The following is a 26,233-nucleotide window of genomic DNA, read 5'->3' on the forward strand; positions in this document are numbered from 1 at the left end:
GGGGGAGGTGTGGGCAAATACCTATGTGCTGTGTTTGTACCAAGAACACTTTCCCTTAATGAAAAACTATTCAGGTTACTAAATAGCACCCAATGCTCTGGAGTTCTCCCTGTGCAGGGAAGAGCGTTTCCCTTCATCACACCCCACCCCCTCTGGCAATGGTAATGTTCCTTTGTGAAAACAGCTTTCTCAGCTTCTGCAGCTGGGAAAGTCCTTCTATGGCTGATTTCTGACTTCCTGTCAAGGGCGGGCTGGGCACCGACATCTGAAGCTTCCCATGTGCTGCCCGCTTGCCTTTGTCTTTCTCTGCTGTGTAAGTGAAACCTCTTCCTCATCCTCATGGCAGGTGACTCCCAGAAGCCCCACACACCAGTTCCTTAAACACACCTAGGCATGCCTGCAACCCAGGCCCAAGTTGGGATACCATTAAAATAACAAATGTTTTTTCCAGTCTCTAAAATGTACAAACCCATTCATCTGTATTATATTACTTGATCCTTGAAACAGCCCTTTGGAGTGTGCGTTGTGTTTATTGTCATTTTATGGGGAGTAAAATTCAAGTTCAGGCAAGTTAGGAAATGAGGGCTTGGCTACTTAGTAAGGGACAGAGCAAGGGATTTTCAGTCCTGTCACCTGGAATCCCAAGATCCCTCTGTCATAAGATTATAATTTTGAAGACTTAGATAGTCGAGGGAGATGTAGATTGAGCCACATGGCTATGACTTCAAATCTGGGATTGGCTGGGATCACCCACAGGTGATTGAAGCCATCTCAGCAATGGCTAGAATTGTGCTGCTTGGGTAAAAATGGCCCTGGTCTCTTCTCAAGCTCATGAGACTTTTCTGTTCTAGCTGTTCTTCATTTTTCCCTTATTCTCCATGGCCTTTTATTAGGCTTTCTCACAGTTAAATTCGTGAGTCTCCTGTCAGGCTTGTTCTACTGTAGGATACTTGAAGGTGGAGATTATGAAGACTTTAGCATTTTTATATGCTCCAAAGAAAGCCCTGTGAATATGGTAGGAGCTTAATATATGGTAGGTGTTCAATATATGTTGGTGGAATGAAGGGCTACTTCTTAATGTCACCCTCTCAAGTCTTCCAAGTGGGTAATTTCACTGTGGCTATTTCTTTCCCATGAGGATGTCCACGGTGGGCATAGTGCTCAGCCCAGCAGACTAACTCCAACCTGGTGGCCTCCTGCCTCAACTTCCATGCCTTTATTTTGCGCAGCTGCTCCCCTTTGAGACTGATGCATATCGCTTTCAGCTGCCACCTTCTAGGTCCCACCCCAGTTCCTGAATCCAAATTGATTCAGGCAGGAAGCCCATTAATCACCTCAGTGCCCCTGGTGGGACTTGGTGGCTGGACATCTGCTTGAACATGGAGTTGGATAGTCCAGTGATAAGCTTTGACAGTCATGTTTCTCTGAGTGACACCTGTCCTCCCTGGCCATTGGCAGCCTAGCCCCAAGATCTGGCTTCTGTCTGATCTCCAACTCTCTGACCCAAAGGCACATTCCCCTTTCAGGAACAGATACTGGCCTTTAGCTCAGCCTGGGACTGGGCCCTGGTACGCTATGTGGCTCTTGATAGTCCTTGTCTCCAGGACAGAAACCTGAATTTTTATTTCAGTCCATTCCTACCCATGGACAATTTGTCTACAAATAACCTCCTGCATGCCTGTCTTCTGGCCTGTCTGGAGAGGGCTGACAGGACGTCTGGACCTTTTCCCACTGTGCTTCACCCATTTGATTAGACCAGTTGCTTCAGTCACACCTGGGCTTACTGTGTGGGCTTATTCCTCCTGCTAATGATTCAGCTGTGTATGTGCAGGGCCAGGATTTTGTTCCGTGCCTGCTCTGTGTGGCTGTGAGATGCCCACTGTGCCTTGTGGATGCCTGAGCTAAAGATCCATTTGATTTCGTCTTAATGTGCTCTTTATGTGGTTTGGTGTGGAAGGAAGTTTGAAACTAATTAGATAAACGAAGGATTAATGGTTGGGGCGATTTTTAGTGATTTTTGTCTCTATTATTACCAATTTTCCTGCTCACCTACAGTCTTATTCCAAATATTGCCTCATTAATATCCATAAAATCTGTTTACCTCTCTCCATCTTCATCGCCACTCCTCTAGTTTGGGCCATCTTTATCCCTTACTCAGTTTATTCCCATAGCCTTTCATCTGCTCTCTAGACTCAACCCTCTCTAGCCCACATTTGGAAATGCAGCGTGAGTGAGCTGATCACACGTTGCTATCCAATCAAAACCTTTCACTAGTGTCCCATTGCCTAAAGAGTGGTTTTCCATCTTCTTGATACATTGCCCATACCTGAAGAAGGACATTCATATTCAGAACAGATTATGGGCACATCACTTTATACACAAGTCCCTGCATGACAGTTGCAATTCCACCTCCCTTTATCCATCATTTAAAGGGAAGTGAAGGAAAATGTTGTAAATTGTAGACGTATCATAGAATCTGATTTAATTTATCTGAGAAATCAACTACTTGCAAATAATTGTGCTTTACTATTATAGTGAAAAATGACCATAGTCATGGAACAGAGTGATGGGATACTCTTTTGTCTGGGGACCTCACTGGAGGACAAAGTCCTGTCCTTAGCATGCCTACAAAGTCCCTGTCATTTCAAGACCCACGCCCTGTTGTTTATTGTCGTAACTGCCAGCATCAGTTAGATACCACACTGGTCTCCAGAGTGTAGCATGATTTCTTTGATGTCTGGGCTTTAGCGACTGTGGTCCCTCTGCTTGGAATCCTCTTCCCGGTGCCTCCCACTCTACCGTCTAGGCCTTCGTGTGGGTGCCACTTATTCCAGAAAGCATTTCTCTGGCTCTCCAGGCTGAGGTAAGTGTCTCTTCTGTGAATCCCCATATTACCCAGTTCTTCTCTTTTACCACATTGAACTGTGAGAATCTGCCTGTCACCATAAGTTCTCTGTGGGCAAGGCCTCGGTTAGCTTGTTTGTTCCTGTGTCCCTGTTACTTAAACAAGTGTGTCAAGCACAGGTGAGGTTGTTAGTAAATAAATGAATGATTAACTGAGGTTTGGTGTTGTTATGAGTTTTGTTTCCCCAGAAAAGACATGTTGACACTTGGCGCCTGTAGCACAGTGGTTATGGTGCCAGCCACGTACACCGAGGGTGGCGGGTTCAAACCCGGCCAGAGCCAGCTAAACAACAATGACAACTGTATCCAAAAATAGTCAGGCATGGTGGCGGGTGCCTGTAGTCCCAGCTACTTTGGAGGCTGAGGCAAGAGAATCACTTAAGCCCAAGAGTTTGAGGTTGCTGTGAGCTGTGATGCCACAGCACTTTACCAAGGGCGACATAGTAAGACTCTGTCTCAAAAAATAGAAAAGAAAAGACATGTTGAAGTCCTAACCCTTGGTACCTGGGAACATGACCTTATTTGAAAATAAGGTCTTTGCAGATGTAAGGAACTGAAGGTAAGGTCATGCTAGATTAGAGTAGGCCCCAAGTTCAATGACTGGTATCTTTGTAAGGTGAAGGAAACGTAGACACAGACAGACACGTGAAGAGGACAGATACATGAGGAGAAGGACAAAGGACCCTCTCCCAGGATCTTCAGAAACAGTGTGCCCTTGCTCAGACACCTTGATTTTTGGACTTCCGGCCTCCAGAACTATAAAAGAATAAATAAATTCCTGTTGTTTTAAGCTCCCAAGTTTGTGGTTCTGTGTTATAGCATCCAGAGGAGCCTGATCCAGGTGGTACGACATGCCAGAGGCATTGCAGTCTCTTTGGGGTGGTGTCAAACTTCATTTGGATAGATAGATCTCCTGAGCAGTCTTGGAAAATATACCTTGACGATCTCAACTCTTGGGCTCTTTTAACATAATTGTTGGAAGATATGTAGTCGTAGCTTCCTTAAAATAGTGGCAAATTGCAGTAGCATCTTTTTATTCACAAAATGATACACAAGGGCTGAAATAAATTTATATTCCCATCTGGAAAAGTCAGTGAGGGGATGTAAAGCGAAGTACGGGAGAATTATGTTACAATTTGAAAATAGAGCAGGGTAAGGACCTCAATCTCTAGAGAAAAGGAAAATATTTGGTTTGATAGATGTCACCATGATTCAATATTACTGATTTGTAAGGATTCTGAGGGATGGATAGCTCAATACTTCGCCAAATCACCTCAATTCTATGAGCTATCACCACCTGCTTTTCTAACAGACATTTCAAATTGAACTTGTCCCAGACTGAACTTCTGATTGTCACTGCAGCACACACCCCTTCCCATCTTGCCTCAAAACTGCTTCCCTCAAAGTCATCTTTATTTTAGCGTAGGACAGCTCTCTCCTTCCAGCTGTTCAAGTACATCCCAGAACTTGACTCTGTTTCTTTCACACTTCAGATCCAAGCTGCCAGACATTCTGTGAGCTCCACATTCAAAATGTTTAGAATCTAACCATTTTTCACCATCCCTGTTGTTATTTCACTGGTCATACCTATCATTGTGTTTTACTTGGGGTTCAGAAATGGCCTCCCAACACATCTCCCTGCTTCTATCATTGCCCCATCTTCCATCCTTCTACCTTATTCTCAACACAGTTCTGCTTCAGCCATGGATCCTAAAGTCTGCGAAGGGCTTCCAGTTTATTGTGAGTAAGTATAGATCCTTGGGCGGCGCCTGTGGCTCAGTTGGTAAGGTGCCGGCCCCATATACCGAGGGTGGCGGGCTCAAACCCGGCCCCAGCTGAACTGCAACCAAAAAATAGCCGGGTGTTGTGGCGGGCGCCTGTAGTCCCAGCTACTCGGGAGGCTGAGGCAAGAGAATCGCTTAAGCCCAGGAGTTGGAGGTTGCTGTGAGCTGTGTGATGCCACGGCACTCTACCGAGGGCCATAAACTGAGACTCTGTCTCTACAACAACAACAACAAAAAAAAAAAAAAAAAAAAAGAATAGATCTTCATTTACCTCTCCAATATCATCTCCTATCACTTTCCCTTTTGGTTACTCTGTTCTAGCCATGCTGACCTTGCCACTCCTTGACCGTGTCAGACGTGTCTCTGCCTCAGGGCCTTTGCACCAGATGTTCCCTCTTTCTCCTTCTAGATTTCTTTGCCCAGAAAACTGATATTAGCTTGACCAACTCCCTCTCATCCTTTAAATCTTTTCTTCAATTTTGCTATCTCGATGAGGCCCATTAGGACTGCTATTTTTAATTCTACTCCCTACCCTGCTATCTCTTCTAATCCTCTTTGCTCTGTTTTATTTCTTTCCTTATAGTCCCTCTTACCTTGTAATATACTATAGTAACTCATTTATTATACTACTGTTTATTGGAAAGCTTTTAGCAAAAGGTCTTGCCCAGAGTAGCTTCTTAACAAAGGTTAATTCTTATTTTTGTCAGAGATGATGACTTAAAAAAATCTTTAAATTAGATTGCCTTGCAAAAGTACAACATTTTAAAATGTCATCTTTTAAAGATTAATTTATTTATTTTTTGAGACAGAGTCTCAAGCTGTCGCCTTGGGTAGAGTGTTGTGGTGTCACAACTCACAGCAACCTCAAATTCTTGGGCTTAAGTGATCCTCCTGCCTTAGCCTCCCAAGTAGCTGGGACTACAGGCGCCTGCCACAATGCCCAGCTGTTTTTTTTGTTGTTGCAGTTGTCATTGTTGTTTTAGCAGGCCTGGGCCGGGTTCGAACCCGCCAGCCTCAATGTATGTGACTGGTGCCCTACCCACTGAGCTACAGGCGCCAACGATTACTACTTTTATTGAGGTCAGATTCACATAACAGATAATTTGAGTGACTCAGGAGGATTTAGTATATTCAGTGTTGTGCAGCATCTATTTTTGATCATGTTTATATATTGTGTAGCTACTTTCAAAATATGCATGAAATCAGTTGCATTATTTAAATATGGTGATCCAAGGTGAGCCATTTTGCTGTTAAGCCTTGTCTTAACTTTTGTAGAGCTTTTTAATGTCTACCAATAAACTCTGAATACGCTAATGTGGTGTATACTCTTTACTTAGAAAAAATAAATATGGTCTTCCAACTATTTCTTTTGTCCTTCAAATTTAATGTCAAAAAATGAAACCACAGTGACAAAATAGATTGACCTCTGACTATTTTGCAGAAGTGAAATCTCAAACCAGGCAGCATAGATATGGAGTTAAAAATAAATCCTTCTATGTTTATAGCCTTAAAAAAAAAAAAAAAGCCAACTCTCTGTGAAGTTCAATAGTTTTGTTAATTGTTTCAAGATGTTAAGATGTTGGGTGTTTGAAAGTGTGTTGTAAAAGCCCGACAAGATGACAAAACAAAACTCATTAGCTTGTACTTCCCTGTTGGGATTTTACTTAAGAATATAAAATGTAAAAGTTCACAGTAAAGCAGCCTTACAGCTGCAAATTTAAACTCAGTATAATCAGAAAGGGAGAAAAAATAAACCTAATGTTGATGCATTCTTGCTTTGCTGAGCTAGATCTCAGAACAGTATATCTCACTAGCTTCATTCTCTTTCCTGATCCTTCCAGGGTGCTATAAAGTTAATTCAGGAAAATTTTTGGAAGGATACGGAAGAAACTGTTAATGGGTTTCTTTTTTCTCTACAGAGGGGTCCTAGGAGGAAGACTTTTTTTTTTTTTTTTTTGCAGTTTTTGGGGCTGGGTTTGAACCTGCCACCTCCAGCACATGGGACCAGCGCCCCACTCCATTGAGCCACAGGTGCCGCCCAGGAGGAAGACATTTTTAATTACCTAACACAACTCTTTGTACTGTTAGAATATGGCAGCCCACGTTCTCTCCTAGAGGGAAACTTACCAAAGGGAAAAGCCAACAAAGGGCCTGAGGTCAAACTTCTGAGTCCCCCGAGTTCCCTCAGACACCCCCATTCCAATACCTAGAATCCCAGTCCTTGTCAATAAAATCATTCACATTGGGGGCTTAAAGCACTGTCTATAGTCAGGAAGAGCTTTGCAATGAGGTTGCACGCTTTTATGTTTCATTTGTATTAAGCATAAATTTGTACTACAATAAAAACCCAAACTATCTTGTCTTTACTATTTTAAACTAGAAGAAATCATTCAAGTCAGTATAGAGCAGTGGACATCTTTCCCCAAATAGAATCTATATATCTATGCTATGGTTTGAACGTATCTCTTCAAAATTCAAGTGTTGAAACTTTATGGCCAATGTAATGATGTTAAGAGATAGGGTCTTTAAGAGGTGATTAAGTCAGGAGGGCCTAAGGTGATTAAGACTTTTATAAAAGGGGCTTTAGGTGGCGCCCGTGGCTCAGTGAGTAGGGAGCCGGCCCCATATGCCGAGGATGGCGGGTTCAAACCCAGCCCCGGCCAAACTGCAACAAAAAAATAGCCGGGCGTTATGGCAGGCGCCTGTAGTCCCAGCTGCTCGGGAGGCTGAGGCAAGAGAATCACGTACCAAGAGTTAGAGGTTGCTGTGAGCCCTGTAACGCCACGGCACTCTATCCGAGGGTGGTACAGTGAGACTCTGTCTCTACAAAAAAAAAAAAAAAAAAAAAGGGGCTTTACACAGTGCCAAGCTTACTTACCCTCCACCTCTGCCACGTGAGGCCTCAGTGTTCTTCCTCTTGGGGATGCAGTAAGAAGTTGCCATCTTGAAAGCAGAGAGTGGCCCTCACTAGACAATTAAAATGGCCACTGCCTTGATCTTGGACTTTCCAGCCTCCAGAACTGTGAGAAAATAAACTTCTGTTCTTTATAAATTACCCAGTCTCAGATATTTTGTTATAGCAGCATAAAACAGACCAAGATGATCTATATTTACCTCTATTGCTCTGTATCTCTCATCTATGTAATCTCCCTTTCCTTCCAGGAAGTAGAGATTTTTAAGCAATAGTATTTTGAAGATTATCGTTTCCTTCATGCTCTTGAGGAAGCAGTGCCATTATTGTTGTTTGCTCAACTTTCTTACCCTGCATTGATTTTCCATTTGCCATAAAAGATTTTTCCAGTGGTACAGAGTCCAGTCATTAAGGACTTTGGTGGGAAAGGAAAGAAGAAGTAAACCTTCCAATGTGAAAAGATGAAAGGTATATAGAGAGAAAGGAAGAAGGGCCATTGATCCACGGTCAGAAAAATGGGTCAAGAATGGGGCCACCCACAAGTGAGTTGAGGGGACGTCCATGATGAGTCTTGCCTTTGTTTCTTGGGGTCATATAGGATCAGAAGCGTTTCCAGTCTTCACAGGGATTGAAAACCTCCTGAAGATCAAGTGGCAAACACTGAAAGATTTCTGTAATAGTGACCAATCTATCTGAGCTAACTCAGGCTGGATGAATGGTTTGCCATGTCTGAGGTAGAAGTCCCCATGACACCAAGCCTTAGTGCATGCTCCTGTCTCTGGAACTGGAAGTCACTCTGCAATTGTTCGCTGAGTAGATGAATAAATTAGTAAATGACTGGGGTTAAAGACAGGAGCCAAGTCTAGTTTACTTTGACTCATCTTTGTAACACTTGTAGCACCTGATATACTGATATGGTAGGTGCTCAGTAAGTAGAATAACTCTCACCTCCTTTGTTCCAAATATTGTGGCTTTTTAAATAGAAGAATCACTGGGAGGGTGGAGCAAGATGGCAGCCGAGTAACAGCTTCCTTGCATCTGGGCACCGTGAGTCTGGGGATATAGGACTCCAGGCATCTCTGGCTGGTGGGATCTGCCTATCATCACCCCTGAGAGGATACAGGGAGTCAGCGAGAGACTTCTGGACCCCAAGAGGAGGACTAAAACAGTGGAAAACCGGCAAGTGGTCGCGTGTGTTCAATCTGCCTAAACCCGCCCGCAACTGTAAGTTCAGTAGCAGCGAGACTGCAAACCAGAAAGGCCTTACCTGTGAACTGTTTTGGTGTCTTTGGACTTGGCACTCAGCTGAACTGCCTTGGGGAGAGCCTGAGCGGGAGTGCGGAGAACTCTGGCCTTTGTCTAGGGCCCCAGTCTGAGCCGCTGAGCCAGACAGAGCTAATAGAGTTTGGCTCTGGGTCACAGGCAGACATTGTGAGGGATCTGCCCTGGCAAGCTCCGCCCTCAGGGTCGCAGAGCTGGAATTGGGTGGGAGCTGGTAACCCAGCGACCAAGTAGCCTAAGGGCGGGGTCTGAGCCGCCTTGCAGCCCTAACCCTCGGGGGCAGAGGGAGACCAGTTTTGACACACAGGGTAAGTGGATAGCCACTTCAGCAGTGATTCCAGCAACAAGCACTTCCCTGAGAAAGCTTCTGCTCAGTAAGTGAACAAGTTCAAAGTGCCTTTTAAGTGGGCTGAAGAGAGATTTAGGGCGTCTACCTGCTGGGGTTCGAGAAACTAGCAGCCTCCAGTCGTATCAGAACTGTGATTAACATCTCATACCCCAGAAGACCACGTGTTGCCCAGACAATATTCAATTCCATATACATACTGCTTTGTTTTTGGTTGCGTGTGTGTTTTTTTTTGTTTGTTTGTTTGGTTTTTTTTCTGGTTTGGTTTTTTTTTTGTTTATTTTGACGTTCTAGATTGTTGTTTTGTTTTTTAAGTTCAACCTTTTCCATACAGATCCTTTTTCTTTCTCAATTTTTCTAGTTTAATTATAATTTCCCATTGCTGCCTATTTCAATAATCAGAACTTCATTTTTGTTAGTGTTTCTACCACTATTATTTGGTTTTTCCAGCCAATTTTATCCCGTAAAGCTTTCTGTTTGCTTGTTTTGGTTTGATTTATAGCATTTTTGTCTTTCCTCTCTACTTGGTGGAGGTGGGGTACTGTGTCTGATCAGGTTAGCAAAGAGCTGCTGACCTCAAGTGAACCACCCCACTTGGCACCCCCAGAAGGTGTTTTTTTTTTTAAGGTTGTATCAAAGTACCCTACTGTACACCTATATTGCTCTGTCTCCCTCTTTCTGTGCCTCTCTTCTTTTTGTCAATATTCCTTTCACCCAACCACTCTCCTTTCTCTATTTTTCTTTTTTTTCATTTTTTTTTTTTTTCTTATCACTCGGTCCTCATTTCTTTCATCGCTTTTTTGCTCTGAAACCTTCTCACCCTTCTGGTCCTGTAACCCTTAGTCCACAGGCACAAGAACTTAAAGAGCAAGAGGAATTGAAAGGAAAATTAGGGCAAGTAAACAGATAAAAGAAATCACCCATGAGGAAGAATCAGCAGAAAACTCCAGGCAACATGAAGAACCAGTCCAGAACTACCCCGCCAAGGGACCATGAGGTAGCTACTGCAGAGGATTCCACCTATACAGAAATGTTAGGAATGACAGAAAGGGAATTTAGAATACACATGTTGAAAACAATGAAGGAAATGATGGAAACAATGAAGGAAACTGTTAATAAAGTGGAAAATAACCAAAAGGAAATTAAAAAACAGAATCAAATAAGAGATGAACGATATGAAGAATATAAAAAGGATATAGCAGAGCTGAAGGAAATGAAACAGTCAATCAGGGAACTTAAAGATGCAATGGAAAGTATCAGCAACAGGTTAGACCATGCAGAAGAAAGAATTTCAGAGGTAGAAGACAAAGTTTTTGAGATAACTCAGATAGTAAAAGAGGCAGAAAAGAAGAGAGAGAAAGCAGAACGTTCACTGTCAGAATTATGGGACTTTATGAAGCGTTCCAACATACGAGTTATAGGAATTCCAGAAGGGGAAGAAGAATGCCCCAGAGGAATGGAAGCCATACTAGAGAATATTATAAAAGAAAATTTCCCAAATATCACCAAAGATTCTGACACACTGCTTTCAGAGGGATATCGGACCCCGGGTCGCCTCAACTCTAACCGAGCTTCTCCAAGACACATTGTGATGAACCTCTCCAAAGTCAAGACCAAAGAAAAGATTCTGCAAGCTGCCAGGAGTAAGCGCCAGTTGACCTACAGGGGCAAATCCATCAGATTGACCTCAGACTTCTCTAATGAAACTTTCCAAGCAAGAAGACAATGGTCATCTACCTTTAATCTACTTAAACAGAACAATTTTCAGCCCAGAATTCTGTACCCTGCTAAGCTAAGCTTCAAAATTGACGGAGAAATCAAATCATTTACGGATATACAAACATTGAGGAAATTCGCCACAACAAGACCAGCTCTACAGGAAATACTTCAACCTGTTCTGCACACTGACCACCACAATGGATCAGCAGCAAAGTAAGAACTCAGAAATTAAAGGACAGAACCTAACCTCCACACTGATGCAAAAGATAAAACTAAGCAATGGACTCTCACAAAATAAGACGAATAGAATACTACCACACTTGTCAATTATCTCAATAAATGTTAATGGCTTGAATTCCCCACTGAAGAGACATAGATTGGTTGACTGGATTAAAAAACACAAGCCATCCATTTGCTGTCTGCAAGAAACACACCTGGCTTCAAAAGACAAATTAAAGCTCCGAGTCAAGGGTTGGAAGACAATTTTTCAGGCAAATGGAATTCAGAAGAAAAGAGGAGTTGCAATCTTATTTTCAGACACATGTGGATTTAAAGCAACTAAAGTCAAAAAAGACAAAGATGGTCACTTTATATTGGTCAAGGGAAAAATACAACAAGAAGACATTTCAATTCTAAATATTTATGCACCCAATTTAAATGCTCCCAGATTCTTGAAGCAGACCTTACTCAGTCTGAGCAATATGATATCTGATAATACCATCGTAACAGGGGACTTTAACACTCCTCTTACAGAGCTGGACAGATCCTCTAAACAGAAATTAAACAAGGATATAAGAGACTTAAATGAGACTCTAGAACAACTGTGCTTGATAGACGCATATAGAACACTCCACCCCAAAGATAAAGAATATACATTCTTCTCATCACCCCATGGAACATTCTCCAAAATTGATCATATCCTGGGACACAAAACAAATATCAACAGAATCAAAAGAATTGAAATTTTACCTTGTATCTTCTCAGACCATAAGGCACTAAAGGTGGAACTCAACTCTAACAAAAATGCTCGACCCCACCCAAAGGCATGGAAATTAAACAATCTTCTGTTGAATAACAGATGGGTGAAGGAAGAAATAAAACAGGAAATCATTAACTTCCTTGAGCATAACAACAATGAAGACACAAGCTACCAAAACCTGTGGGATACTGCAAAAGCAGTTTTGAGAGGAAAATTCATCGCTTTAGATGCCTACATTCGAAAAACTGAAAGAGAGCACATCAACAATCTCACAAGAGATCTTATGGAATTGGAAAAAGAAGAACAATCTAAGCCTAAACTCAGTAGAAGAAAAGAAATATCCAAAATCAAATCAGAGATCAATGAAATTGAAAACAAAAGAATCATTCAGAAAATTAATGAAACAAGGAGTTGGTTTTTTGAAAAAATAAATAAAATAGATAAACCATTGGCCAGACTAACGAGGAATAGAAAAGTAAAATCTCTAGTAACCTCAATCAGAAATGATAAAGGGGAAATAACAACTGATCCCACAGAGATACAAGAAATCATCTCTAAATACTACCAGAAACTCTATGCCCAGAAATTTGACAATGTGAAAGAAATGGATCAATATTTGGAATCACACCCTCTCCCTAGACTCAGCCAGGAAGAAATAGAGCTCCTGAACAGACCAATTTCAAGCACTGAGATCAAAGAAACAATAAAAAAGCTTCCAACCAAAAAATGCCCTGGTCCAGATGGCTTCACTCCAGAATTCTATCAAACCTTCAAGGAAGAGCTTATTCCTGTACTGCAGAAATTATTCCAAAAAATTGAGGAAGAAGGAATCTTCCCCAACACATTCTATGAAGCAAACATCACCCTGATACCAAAACCAGGAAAAGACCCAAACAAAAAGGAGAATTTCAGACCAATCTCACTCATGAACATAGACGCAAAAATTCTCAACAAAATCCTAGCCAATAGATTACAGCTTATCATCAAAAAAGTCATTCATCATGATCAAGTAGGCTTCATCCCAGGGATGCAAGGCTGGTTTAACATACGCAAGTCTATAAACGTTATCCACCATATTAACAGAGGCAAAAATAAAGATCACATGATCCTCTCAATAGATGCAGAAAAAGCATTTGATAAAATCCAGCATCCTTTTCTAATTAGAACACTGAAGAGTATAGGCATAGGTGGCACATTTCTAAAACTGATTGAAGCTATCTATGACAAACCCACAGCCAATATTTTACTGAATGGAGTAAAACTGAAAGCTTTTCCTCTTAGAACTGGAACCAGACAAGGTTGTCCTCTGTCACCTTTACTATTCAACATAGTGCTGGAAGTTCTAGCCAATACAATTAGGCAAGACAAGGAAATAAAGGGAATCCAAATGGGAGCAGAGGAGGTCAAACTCTCCCTCTTTGCTGACGACATGATCTTATACTTAGAGAACCCCAAAGACTCAACCACAAGACTCCTAGAAGTCATCAAAAAATACAGTAATGTTTCAGGATATAAAATCAATGTCCACAAGTCAGTAGCCTTTGTGTACACCAATAACAGTCAAGATGAGAAGCTAATTAAGGACACAACTCCCTTCACCATAGTTTCAAAGAAAATCAAATACCTAGGAATATACCTAACGAAGGAGGTGAAGGACCTGTATAAAGAAAACTATGAAATCCTCAGAAAGGAAATAGCAGAGGATATTAACAAATGGAAGAACATACCACGCTCATGGATGGGAAGAATCAACATTGTTAAAATGTCCATACTTTCCAAAGCAATCTACCTATTCAATGCCATTCCTATCAAAATACCAACATCATACTTTCAAGATTTGGAAAAAATGATTCTGCGTTTTGTATGGAACTGGAAAAAACCCCGTATAGCTAAGGCAGTTCTCTGTAATAAAAATAAAGCTGGGGGCATCAGCATACCAGATTTTAGTCTGTACTACAAAGCCATAGTGCTCAAGACAGCATGGTACTGGCACAAAAACAGAGACATAGACACTTGGAATCGAATGGAAAACCAAGAAATGAAACTAACATCTTACAACCACCTAATCTTTGATAAACCAAACAAGAACATACCTTGGGGGAAAGACTCCCTATTCAATAAATGGTGTTGGGAGAACTGGATGTCTACATGTAAAAGACTGAAACTGGACCCACACCTTTCCCCACTCACAAAAATTGATTCAAGATGGATAAAGGACTTAAACTTAAGGCATGAAACAATAAAAACCCTCCAAGAAAGCATAGGAAAAACACTGGAAGATATTGGCCTGGGGAAAGACTTCATGAAGAAGACTGCCATGGCAATTGCAACAACAACAAAAATAAACAAATGGGACTTCATTAAACTGAAAAGCTTCTGTACTGCTAAGGAGACAATAACCAAAGCAAAGAGACAACCTACACAATGGGAAAGGATATTTGCATATTTTCAATCAGACAAAAGCTTGATAACTAGGATCTATAGAGAACTCAAAGTAATCCACATGAAAAAAGCCAACAATCCCTTATATCAATGGGCAAGAGACATGAATAGAACTTTCTCTAAAGACGACAGACGAATCACTAACAAACACATGAAAAAATGTTCATCATCTCTATATATTAGAGAAATGCAAATCAAAACAACCCTGAGATATCATCTAACCCCAGTGAGAATGGCCCACATCAGAAAATCTCAAAACTGCAGATGCTGGCGTGGATGTGGAGAGAAGGGAACACTTTTACACTGCTGGTGGGACTGCAAACTAGTACAACCTTTCTGGAAGGAAGTATGGAGAATCCTCAAAGCACTCAAGCTAGACCTCCCATTTGATCCTGCAATCCCATTACTGGGCATCTACCCAGAAGGAAAAAAATCCTTTTATCATAAGGACACTTGTACTAGACTGTTTATTGCAGCTCAATTTACAGTCGCCAAAATGTGGAAACAGCCTAAATGCCCACCAACCCAGGAATGGATTAACAAGCTGTGGTATATGTATACCATGGAATACTATTCAGCCATTAAAAAAAATGGAGACTTTACATCCTTCGTATTAACCTGGATGGACGTGGAAGATATTATTCTTAGTAAAGCATCACAAGAATGGAGAAGCATGAATCCTATGTACTCAATTTTGATATGAGGACAATTAATGACAATTATGGTTATGAGGGGGGGAAGCAGAAAGAGGGAAGGAGGGAGGTGGGTGGGGCCTTGGTGTGTGTCACACTTTATGGGGGCAAGACATGATTGCAAGAGGGACTTTACCTAACAATTGCAATCAGTGTAACCTGGCTTATTGTACCCTCAATGAATCCCCAACAATAAAAAAAAAAAAAAAAAAAAAAAAAAAAAAATAGAAGAATCACTGTATAGTACAGGGGTTTCCAAAGTAAAATTCACAAGACAATCCACAGGGGGGTTAAAAAAATTATGACCTCTATATGTGTTTATCTAAAAAATGATAAAAATTGTGTTATATAACACACAGGTTCAATGTCAAGTGTAGTTCACCAGTACTCTGAGGGAAGAGTGAGGCTTTGGTCAAGTTGCCTTCTGGGTGTTGGCTGAGGCATAGTGTGATTTGTTGCAGTTTACATGGGTCTATTTGGATCCTGAGAATATTATCTAGATTGAACTAAATTTAGCGAACTTCACAAAATGAACAAAAGGTTTAATAAAATATCTATGAAGAAATTGTGAATTTAAGACAATACCTAGGATGGAAGCAAAGGGAACAAAGAAAAAACAGCAGAACAACCACTGCTACTCCTGTGACGAGCTTTTGTCAGGCCAATCATAACTCACTGTCACCTTGAACTCCTGGGCTCAAGGAATCCTCTCATCACAGCCACCTGAGTAGGTGTGCATCACCATAGCCTGCTAGTTTTTAAAAAGTTTTTTTTTGTAGAGACAGGACGTCACCAAGTTTCCCAGGCTGGTCTTGAACCCATGGCCTCATGTGACCCTCCTTCTTTGGACTTTCAAAGTGCTGGAATTATAGGTGTGAGCTGTAGAGCCTCCACACCTGGCCCCAAAACTTTATGATGATCTATAGCAGGAGTAAGCAAACTTTTTTTTTTGCAAAGAGGAAGATCATATTTTAGGCTTTGAAGGCCATGTGGTCTCTATTATAACAATTCACCTCTGCTAGTGTAGGGTGAAAGCAGCCAAAGACAATATGCAAATCAGTGAATATGAATGTGTTCCAATAAAACTTTATTTATAAAAGCAAAGGTGGAATTAATTTGATGCAAAGGCCATAGTTTGTTGATTCCTGCTTTGTGATAAGATGTGGTAACCCTGAACATAGGAGTTTATTGTTGATTTTGTGTCAAAGCACTTCAAAAGGTTGTTGAAGTTAAAGACAAACCTGCAATTTATTGATCTTTTTCATGTGATGACCAGTGGTTGTTAGTAGTATGCTGCCTAGCAGATAAATTAAAAGAAAAATAAGCACAGATTAAATACCTATTTCTTCAAGATAAAAGTGAAACTGCTTTTTAAAAGAAACCCAGAGAGCATTTTAAAATATGGCTTTTAGGGAATGTCTCTATTGTAATATTGTTTTTTTTTTTTTGGCAGGGGCTGGGTTTGAACCCGCCACCTCCAGCATATGGGACTGGCGCCCTACTCCTTGAGCCACAGACGCCACTCTGTAATATTGTTTAGTTGTGGAAATTATATATGTTTGTCACTTGAATATTTACATCACCTGAAAAAATAATTTTCTAATATGTTTAAAAATCTCCCAAAGAATTTTAGTGGATTTTGAATCTAATTGTTAAAAAATATAAACATGTAATCCTATCTAGTTTGTTCACAGGAATAATTTTTTTGGCATCAAGAATAATGGAAATTTATTAGCCACACTTCACCAAAAAACTCTGCATAAGTGGCGGATGGGATTAGTGAATGGGCATGATGATTTAAGCACAGCCAGGAGCAAGACTTCTTTGTGTTTGGTTCCATTTGGAACTTCCGTGTAAGGTTCTTCACCCAGCTCTGATAGCCACTGGAATCAAGTGTTGATATAAATTGAGCTTAAATGCAGGCCTTCAAATTGCTGGGACACAAAATATTAAACCAAGATTTAAAAAATAATAATGAAACATATTCAGACACATTGCTTACAGAGGTTTTCTCCTCCAAACATTGATGAAATAAATACTATTTAAAGGTTTTATTTCATACTTTTTTTGATTTTTAAATTTATTTCTTATGTAAGTTTTAACATATAAAGTAGCACTTGTACATTACATAAATAAACAAATATGCACAAATTAGAGTCTATATGCTAACCTTAAAAAAAATTCATAGTGATATTATCCTAAAATTCAGAGATTATTGTTTGGGATAGAGAAGCAATGTGCATTGCAGAACCTTGGTGGGCTTTGAAGCCACAGAGACCAACTAATAACAGTCACTACCATTTACTGTCATTCCAAGGGTTAGGCATCACATCAGATATGTTGCAGAAATTGTCTCATTTTATCCTGTCTAAAACCATTTGTGGGAGGGATAACGTGGCCACATTTCATTTTTTCTTTGCACCTAGCATATTTCCCAAGATGCTTTGTGGCAGACTAGGTCTTCTGTTTGTGTGAGCCCCTTGGCTCTCAGAGTCTCATCAGCTCTGAAATTGCTGCTCTACACTTGGGCTCTAGGCTCTAAAAGGCATGTCAGTGGATTTTTATGTCACCTGTTGAACAAAAGAATCCCCCCTCCCCCAATCACCTCTTAACATATTATTATCGTCAACTTTCAATTCAGTTGACAAGTAAGGATGAAATGGCAGGCCAGAAAAATCTAAAACAACAGTTAAAACAATATTATGGTCAAGTCTTCATTATGTGAAGATGGTTAATATAATTACAGTGTTGGCTAGACCTGGGAGGGGTTCTTTTTCCAGTAAGGCTGGTTTTGGAGCGTACCAAACTGAGTCCATACATCCAGGGAGGTTCAGAAGCCAGCTGAGCCATCCTGCCCCTTGTTGGTAGAGGCTGGTAATCTGAACTCATTATTGGCTGCCTAATCACTAACTATGCAGGCTGAGGAGGCCTGTCCTTCTCTGACTTCTGCTGCACCTTGACCACTATTGATACATCTTGAATAACAATGTGGCCTGAGCAGTACCATTTTATAGATGAAAAACTGAAGCTCAGAGAATTAGGTAATTTGCATACTGACATAAAGCTGGTGTCAGAGTTGGGGTTGGGGACCAGGTCTGGCTTATTCCAAAGCTTCTGTGTCTTCCACTGCCTACCTACCATTTGTGGAATTAGATCCTCATATTGTGGCAGAGATATTTTTGGATGGAGGCTCTTCCTTCTTGACTCTCAAAAACATTATTAGCAGATGCCAATTCTGCTTTTTCCAAATGACACTCTTGTGTTTCTCCTTTTCTGAGACTTTGCTGAGAGTCATAAGAGACTTTGAAAATCATACATTTTAATGCTTTAATTCGCAATGAATAAAATTAATACCCGGAAAAAATAGAGTAACTTCCCCTGGCTCTCCATGGTAATCAGTGATGGCCGTAAACCCACACCATGTGAACTTTTGAACTCCTCACATATTGGAAAAATAGATCCCAGAATATAAATGTACGTGATTTAGCTTGAGTTTTCAAACATCCATAATTGAGCACCAGAGTTATAATTTTCTTAAAAAAAAAAAAATAGACCAAAGCATGGTTTTCCACTAAGCTAAAACTTTAAGCTTGGCTGGAGGAGAAGTTATGATGTTCTAATCCTGGGTTTGTTCTTACTCTTATTTGCCTTGACTTGAAAAGATGAGCCATGTGATTGTTAAGAGTTTGGAAGCTTCTCTGATCCTTTCAATACTACAGCACGTAGAGTTTCTATTTTAGGAATTTTTCTGGTCATGAGGCAGTGCATCACCATCACTAACCCTTTTCCTATTTCTATCTGAGATTGAATTTCTACAATTTTCTGATTAGTTTTTATTTTTAGCTTGCACCTGAGGCAGTAGAATTACACCAGGCCTCCAACTTGCCCTCTCTTCTTGTTAATGAGTGAATTTACTAAATAGCTGCTAAAAGCAGAAATATTTTTTGTTACTTTCATTCATTTTTTCCAACAAAAATATGAGGGCTATCTGGAAAGTATCCATCCACGTATGATGAAAAATGGAGACATACCTGGTGGGAGACTTTACAGACAGCCCTTTTATTTCATACCTGTAACATACTATGTTCTATGCTCATCCTTGTCTTTGAGGGGTTTATGGTCTAATGGAAGAGACAGATTTATAAAGATGTATGGTCTTTGAAATGACACATGATGACTGTTGTCATAGAAGTATGTGTGCACTGAGAAACTTCTATTTGTCTTTAGGAGTGGGGAAGACATTGGAGGAAGTGACATTGATCTGGGTTTTAAAGGATGAATAAGAATTCATCAGGTCGGGAAGAGGGGAAGGTTATTTCAAAGGAAAGAGCAACACAAACAAAGGTAGGGAGGCACGGATCCCCACAGAGTCATAAATTCTCAGTGGCTGGTAATGTAAATGTGTTTACATTGTTGAAATGTTATTTCAACAGATTGGGCCCATGAGAACTGACTTCAGGCTTTTAAAATCCATTTTTCAAAATGACTTTTTAAAGCTAAGGTGTAATTATTGCTTGGCTTTGCTGGCTATCATTTATTGGGCATCTGTTATGTGCTCTTAACTGTGTTAGGTGCTTTAAATATTTAATTCTCATGATAACTATATGATGTAGCTACCAAGACGGAAACAGAGTATTGCAAAGCTTCAATGCTTTGCCAATGTCTTGAAGCTCATTAGGAGCCAAGTAAGATTTTTGCTCTTCAACATACTTGTACTCACTAAAGTCATTTATTTTTAACTAAAATAATAGTCTCTGCTCTAAAGTATAAAACAGACCTGTAAGAATGATTTATTGAAGAGAATTTAAATTATTACATAAGAGTATTTAAAAACAGGTCATCTAGCCTTTATACATACATCGAGAAAGTTGCCATGCCCACAACATGGTCAGTTTGGGTAGTAACTCATACCTGCTCCTTTGCTTCTGTCAACACTGTATGCCCATTATAGCACCTGGTGATAAAAAAGTGACTTAATAATAGTGCTTGCAGAAAAGTTCAGTAATTCTACCCAAGTCACAAAACTCATGAAAAGTAGAGCTGGTATAGAAATAAGTAGCCTTGCAGTCCATGCTCTTAACTTTGCTTTTACAGACGAGTGGAAATGGGGGTGGGATGGGCCACCTCACTTTAATTCTGTCATTATTTGCTTAAAAACCTACTAAATAAATTTCTTAAATATATTTAGTGCCTTAATGTTCCCCATCTGTAGTCACATTTGTGTAACATCTCAAAGAACATTAATAAGCTTGACTTTCATGGCACTTCGTAATAACCCAGGAGGTATACACAGGGCAGGTTTTGTCATGTTTAGTCACGGATGAGGAACTGGGCTCAGAGAGGTTAAAGGAATTCTTTGCTTTATATAGCTGTATGCAGAGATGAGATTAGAATCCACACAAAAGCTAGTAATCACTATCCTCAAGATACTTACATTATAGACAGAGTTAAAGTCATGTCCTCAAATAAAAGGCAAAATGTGATGTGTTTTCTAGGAGGTATAGGGCAGGATGTTTGGAGCTTTAGAGAAGCTTGTTCCCTTGGCTCTCTACTATAAGGGAATATGATCTGGCTTATAAATATGGAAAAGATATGGACAGGCAGTAACAGAGACCAGGGCATTCCATGGGAAGCGTGGATAGAGACCTGGGATGTGAGCCACTATTTTATCCTCTACTCCTGGCAGCTAGTTCATTCATCACTGTATATGAAGACTCAGCCTATCCTGGCCAGTCTGAACAAGAGGCAAGTAGCTTAGCTTCTCCTTTTTCAGATCTGAAACTTTTCGTAACATTCCTGGGCTCCCACAAAACTTCTGAAGCCATGGTCCTTTTCTTTTGGTTTGTGCTTTTCTTGTTATCTGACCACCCGGCCTGCTTTGTAGCATAATATCCGTGGCCTTGCTATTCCATGAACACACACGGAAGATGTTTGTTTCCATCACCATTGGACACCATCCACTGTCCTCTCAGTTGATCCTACATAGTTTATTACTTGGGTAGCCTTGAGCTGCAGCCCTCCTTCCAGATCTGTCCGCTCAAAGTACTTCAACTGCCTGAGAGCTTGACAGGAAGAGAGAACTTTATAAAGGCCACAGTATAAGATGGACTATTGGACTGTAAGCTCTCAGGGTAGAGCTATGTCTTACTGCTTTCCGAGTCCTCCTATTAACCCAATGTGAGGAATATAAAGGAATTCATGAATGCATGAATACATGAAGGGACAGTTGGACATAATGCTAGAAGAGTAGGTGAAGAGTATGGAAGAAAGAGAGAAAAAAAGAAGAGTACAGAAGAATTGTTTCAAATGTGTCCTGAAGAACACTTTTTAGAAGCAGAGGCCTTCTTCATACCTGAGTTTGAGAGATTCACTAATGGGAAAGAAGGGAACTAATAAAGAAGAGAAATAAATGAACTTTACTGCCCTTTACTTAAGAAGTCTTCATCTATTATTTATTTTGATCCCTGACATTATAGACCAAGAACTGAGACCCAAATATGTATACTAATTGGTTTCTTTAAAAATTCTACAGTTAGCCAGTAGTAGAGCCAAGATTTGGACCAAAGCTCTCTGATTCTACGAGTTTTTGTTCTCATCAGCTAGAGTAAAAAAACACCATAATTTATGGGTTTCAAATAGAGTACTCAGAATGGTTTTGCCTAAGTAATGGGAAAAATGTTCCAGCTACACAAAGATTTAGAATAAAAACACAAAAGTATCAAACTATAAGTAATTTAATGGCATTCCAGACTAAACCTCAGTAATATTTACAGAATTAACAAAAAAATCCATTGTTCAACAAGGTACAATGCACAATATCTGGAATTTAATCAAAAATTTCCAAGCATGCAAAGGAGCAGGAAAATATTACTCATAGAAAGGCGAAAAATTGGCCAATAAAAACTGACACAGAAGAACACAGGTGATAGAATTCATAGACTAAAATGTTGAAAGAATATTATGACTAAGAAGCTAGAGTAAAAAGAAAATGAAGAAATTAAATAGAGACATTTAAAATATAAAAAATTCTCAAATATAACTTTTAGAGTTGAAAACTATGATAATTGAGATGAAAAAACATATTGGATGAAGTTAACAGCAGATTGGACATTGTTTAAGAATATATTAGTGAACTCAAAGATACAGCAATAGAAAATATTTATGAATTTTTGAAATGAAATACACAGAGAAAAAGAAAAGACTGAAATAAAAAATCTATTACACACCCCAGAGCATCAATAAACAGGGGGACAAATTTAAATACATATTATTGAAATCCCCAAAAGAAAGACATGCCTAAGAGTGCCTAGTATTTTAACATATTGAGTCCATAAAGACCAAAGAAAAAATATTTAAAGAAATAATTGCCAGAACATTTCTAAAGTGGAAGAAATTTATAAACAAACAATTCTAAGAATCTCAATGAACATGAAGAAAACCAAACCAAGGGATAGCATAATTAAAATTACTTAAAACCTGTGACAAAGAAAATGCCAGGAAGGCTATGTTAACTAGTGTGATGAAAATGTGTCAAATGGTTTATAAAACCAGTATATGGTGCCCCATGATTGCATTAATGTGCACAGCTATGATTTAACAATAAAAAAAAAAGAATAGAAGAAAAAGAAAACCAAAAACCTGTGACAAAGAGAAAAATCTTAAAAGATAGTCAGAGAAAAGGGTACATTATGTACAGAGGAACAAATATAAAAAGACAATAGACTTATTGCAGGAAATAATGCAGGTGAGAAATGAGAGGAGCAGCATCTTTAAAGAAGTAAAAGGAAAAGTAAAACTATTAAACTAGAAAATATACTCAGTGAAAATATCTTGGAAAATTAATATAAAGACCTTTAAAATTGTGCAAATGGTAGAATAATTAATCATTATGCAGTATAGATCTGCACTACAATAAATGTTTTAAAAAGTTCTTCAAACACTAACTACAGGCAAATGACAACCATATGGAAATCTGGATCTGTACAAAGGAATGAAGAGCACTAGAACTGGTAATGAAATGAGAAAATACAAAAGATATTTATTCTTACTATTTAAGTCATCTAAAAAGATAATTGACTAAAGAAAAAATTCATTGAATTGTAGGATTTAAAATACAACTAAAAGTAAAATAGCATCACACAGTTCAGGAGGAAAGAAATAGAAGTGTATTGTTTTAAGCTTCTTATATGCAAAATGGTATAATATAACTTGAGGGTATAATCACAAGGTATAACTTGTGATTAAATTAAAGATAAACAGTATATATCCTAAGATAACCATTAAAGAGTTGTAGTTAATTAACCAACAACAGAGATACAATGGAATCACTAAAAAAAGTTAATGAATCTAAATGAAAGCAGAAAAAGAGGAAAAGCAAACAAAGCACCAATGAGACAAATTGAAAATAAACAGCAAAATGGTAGTTTAAAATTCTATCATATCAATAATAACATTAAAGGTGAATGGTCTAAACACTCAAATTAGAAGACTTCAGTTTGTCACATTGGCTAAAAAAAAAAAAAAATCCATAGGACTATTATAAAGGCCTGTAACACTGCAATTTTGCCATGGAGCAACCCTCTTCAAATATGATACAGAGAAGTGTCATGCTCCCTTGCTTTTGAGGAATAGTGCCTTTTGGGCAAAAATTCACCAGCCATGCTAGCAGCAATTAGAAACAAAAGTTCAGCCTCAGCCATGTGGCTTCAGATTTGCCAGCAGACAACAGTATTTGCAGTCCTGTACCTATTATCTGTTGCTGTGTATCAAACCTTTCCAAAACAGAATAGCTTAAAGTAGCCATTTTATTACCTCTCATTCTTCTGTGGGATTGTCTGGGCTCAGCAGGAAGGTTCTTCTTATGATCTGTCATGCAGTTGCAATTGTCTGGTGGTTGGTGCTGGAGTCATCTGAAGACTTGAGTGAGTTAATGTCCAAATGGCTTCTTCACTCTCATGTCCAGCATATTGGAGCTGGCTATTGAATAGGAACAAAGGTTGAACTGTCAACCAAGGGCTTGATTTTCCCCTACAGGGTATATTTACATGGGTATGTTAGAATTATAGCATAGTGGTATCAGAATAGTTGGAATTCCAACATGAAACCTGGCTCCAGCCAAAATGCATTTTCTAACAGAGCCAGATGAAAACCGCCTTATCTCTGGCAACGTAACCTTCGAAGACATGCAGTATCACTTCAGTCATATCTGCTGGTCAAAAGTTAGTTCTAGGCCGTCCAAGATTTAACAGAAGAGAGTTAACATCCAGAGTCATAGATTATTAGGAGGCCATCTTTGGGAACTAACTACCATAAGCACCAACAGTGGTCATTCTGTGGTAGTGGCAGCAGCAAAGATTGGAGGAAATCTGCTTGGAATGCCACAGTTTCTCCTGTAAATAAGACTACAGCCTTGTGAGCAAACAGAACTGGCTCTTCATTTCATCTATACACCTGCAGTTGGGATCCCCTGGGAAAATCAATAAAGGGACTAGATTGAGAATCTTAAAAATCCGGGAGCTTAAGTGTCTTAGTTTGGGACACACTGTATTAAGGAGGCAAAAGTAGCCCAGCAAACTGAGGCTCAGGGAGATTAAATAAGTGGTGGCATTAAGATTCAAACTAGGTCTGGCTGCTGCCAAAAACTCTTACCACTAAGCCAGGGGTAGATTATATAAAATGTCTACAGGGTCCAGACAAGTTTAATAAACACATCAAGCTAGAGAAAGACAACTGACAAGAAGAAGCTTATATTGCAGCCAAACTGAACACCTGCCTAAAAAAGTCTTTGTTTTAACACACTTGTGGACAGAACCAAGCTGAAACAAAATTCAGCTTGAATGCAGTGATGTGGGTGGTGTAAACAGTGCCTGCAGACAGTGGAGTTGTGTTGGTGCCTTTTCTTCCTGTGGTTTGGGCTCAAATTTATAAAGATGGCTGTTTTTTGCCAATTTCTTATGGAGAGATACATAGAGATGTAAGTTCTCTGCTAAAAGGCTGTCAATTTACACCTTCTGTACTAAATGCTACTGCTGCTTTCCAAATATATTAGTTCGATTAATCTTCACATAGCCTTGTAAGGCAAGTATTACTATCTCTACTTCACCCAAAGGTGCAGGGAGGTTGTTCAGTTTCTGCAAGATCACAGTGTTAGAGCCAGAATTTAAAGGTCTACATGATCCAAAGTTCTATTCCAAACACTGTCTCCATTACTTAACCTTTCTTCTTTGTTTGCAAAATAAGGATACTAGTACCTGCTTTGCCTGCCTGAAAAGGGGATTATGAAGATTAAACAAAAATGGATGCTAACATACATATTGAAAACCCTTGCCATTTATAAAGTGCTAAACACAAGCATGCTATTGTGTTGTTTTAATGTATTTGACAAGAATATATTGAGAACTTACTAAGGATCACATATTCTTCCACATGCTAGAATATTGCAGTGAACAAACATGATGAAAAAATCCTGTATTGTTGGGGCCTTGGTGTGTGTCACACTTTATGGGGGCAAGACATGATTGCAAGAGGGACTTTACCTAACAATTGCAATCAGTGTAACTGGCTTATTGTACCCTCAATGAATCCCCAACAATAAAAAAAAAAAAAAAAAAAAATCCTGTATTGTATAGAGCTGACATTCTCTCGAAGCATCCAGATAATAAACTCATTAAATATGTAAACCATAAAACACTTTAGAAAACACTAAATACTACAGAGAAAAATCAAGCAAGAAGGGAGTTTGAAAGCAGTGAAGGCAAGGTTCTTTCATAAATAAGGTCATCAGGGGAGGCCTCTCTACCAGGAGGTGGCAACGGATAGTCCACAGGCCAGTTCTGGCTGTGGCTTGTCTTCTTAAAGCCCCAAACTAAGAACATCCTCCCCACTCCCCAATTTTTAAAGGATTGTAAAACAACAAAAAAGAGTATATGACACAGGCCAGGTGTAGCCTGCAAATCTTAACACATTTACTATCTGACCCTTTACAGGGAAAGGGTGGTGGACCATCAAAGACTTGGTCCATCTTTGATGCCGTTGCTAGGCAGCTGGATTTACACAGGTATGACCGGACAGCATCTGCTTCACTGCACTGAACAGCTCCTGCTTTCTTCCCTAGTCCTCCACACCGCATGGATGTCTGCCTGGTACTCATGCAGCCTGCAGGTGTGGATTATTTAA

At 39.6% G+C, this 26,233-nt stretch overlaps 1 long non-coding RNA gene across 2 annotated transcripts in view; it reads right to left on the reverse strand.

Moving 5' to 3' along the window:
* Window positions 1–26,233, reverse strand: part of LOC128569001 (uncharacterized) — a 188,063-nt gene that overhangs the window by 79,392 nt on the left and 82,438 nt on the right. Inside the window, exons 3-4 of one of the 2 annotated variants that reach the window (XR_008375262.1) lie at window positions 23,870–24,034; window positions 19,900–20,012 (exon numbers count right to left, since the gene is read on the reverse strand). This is a non-coding gene — a long non-coding RNA (uncharacterized LOC128569001). Of the gene's footprint in view, window positions 1–19,899; window positions 20,013–23,869; window positions 24,035–26,233 lie in introns of those variants that run through there. The other variant, XR_008375264.1, reaches the window with a different exon arrangement.

This window comes from Nycticebus coucang, chromosome 2, assembly GCF_027406575.1.
Source record: "Nycticebus coucang isolate mNycCou1 chromosome 2, mNycCou1.pri, whole genome shotgun sequence".
NCBI classification, from domain to species: Eukaryota; Metazoa; Chordata; class Mammalia; order Primates; family Lorisidae; genus Nycticebus; species Nycticebus coucang.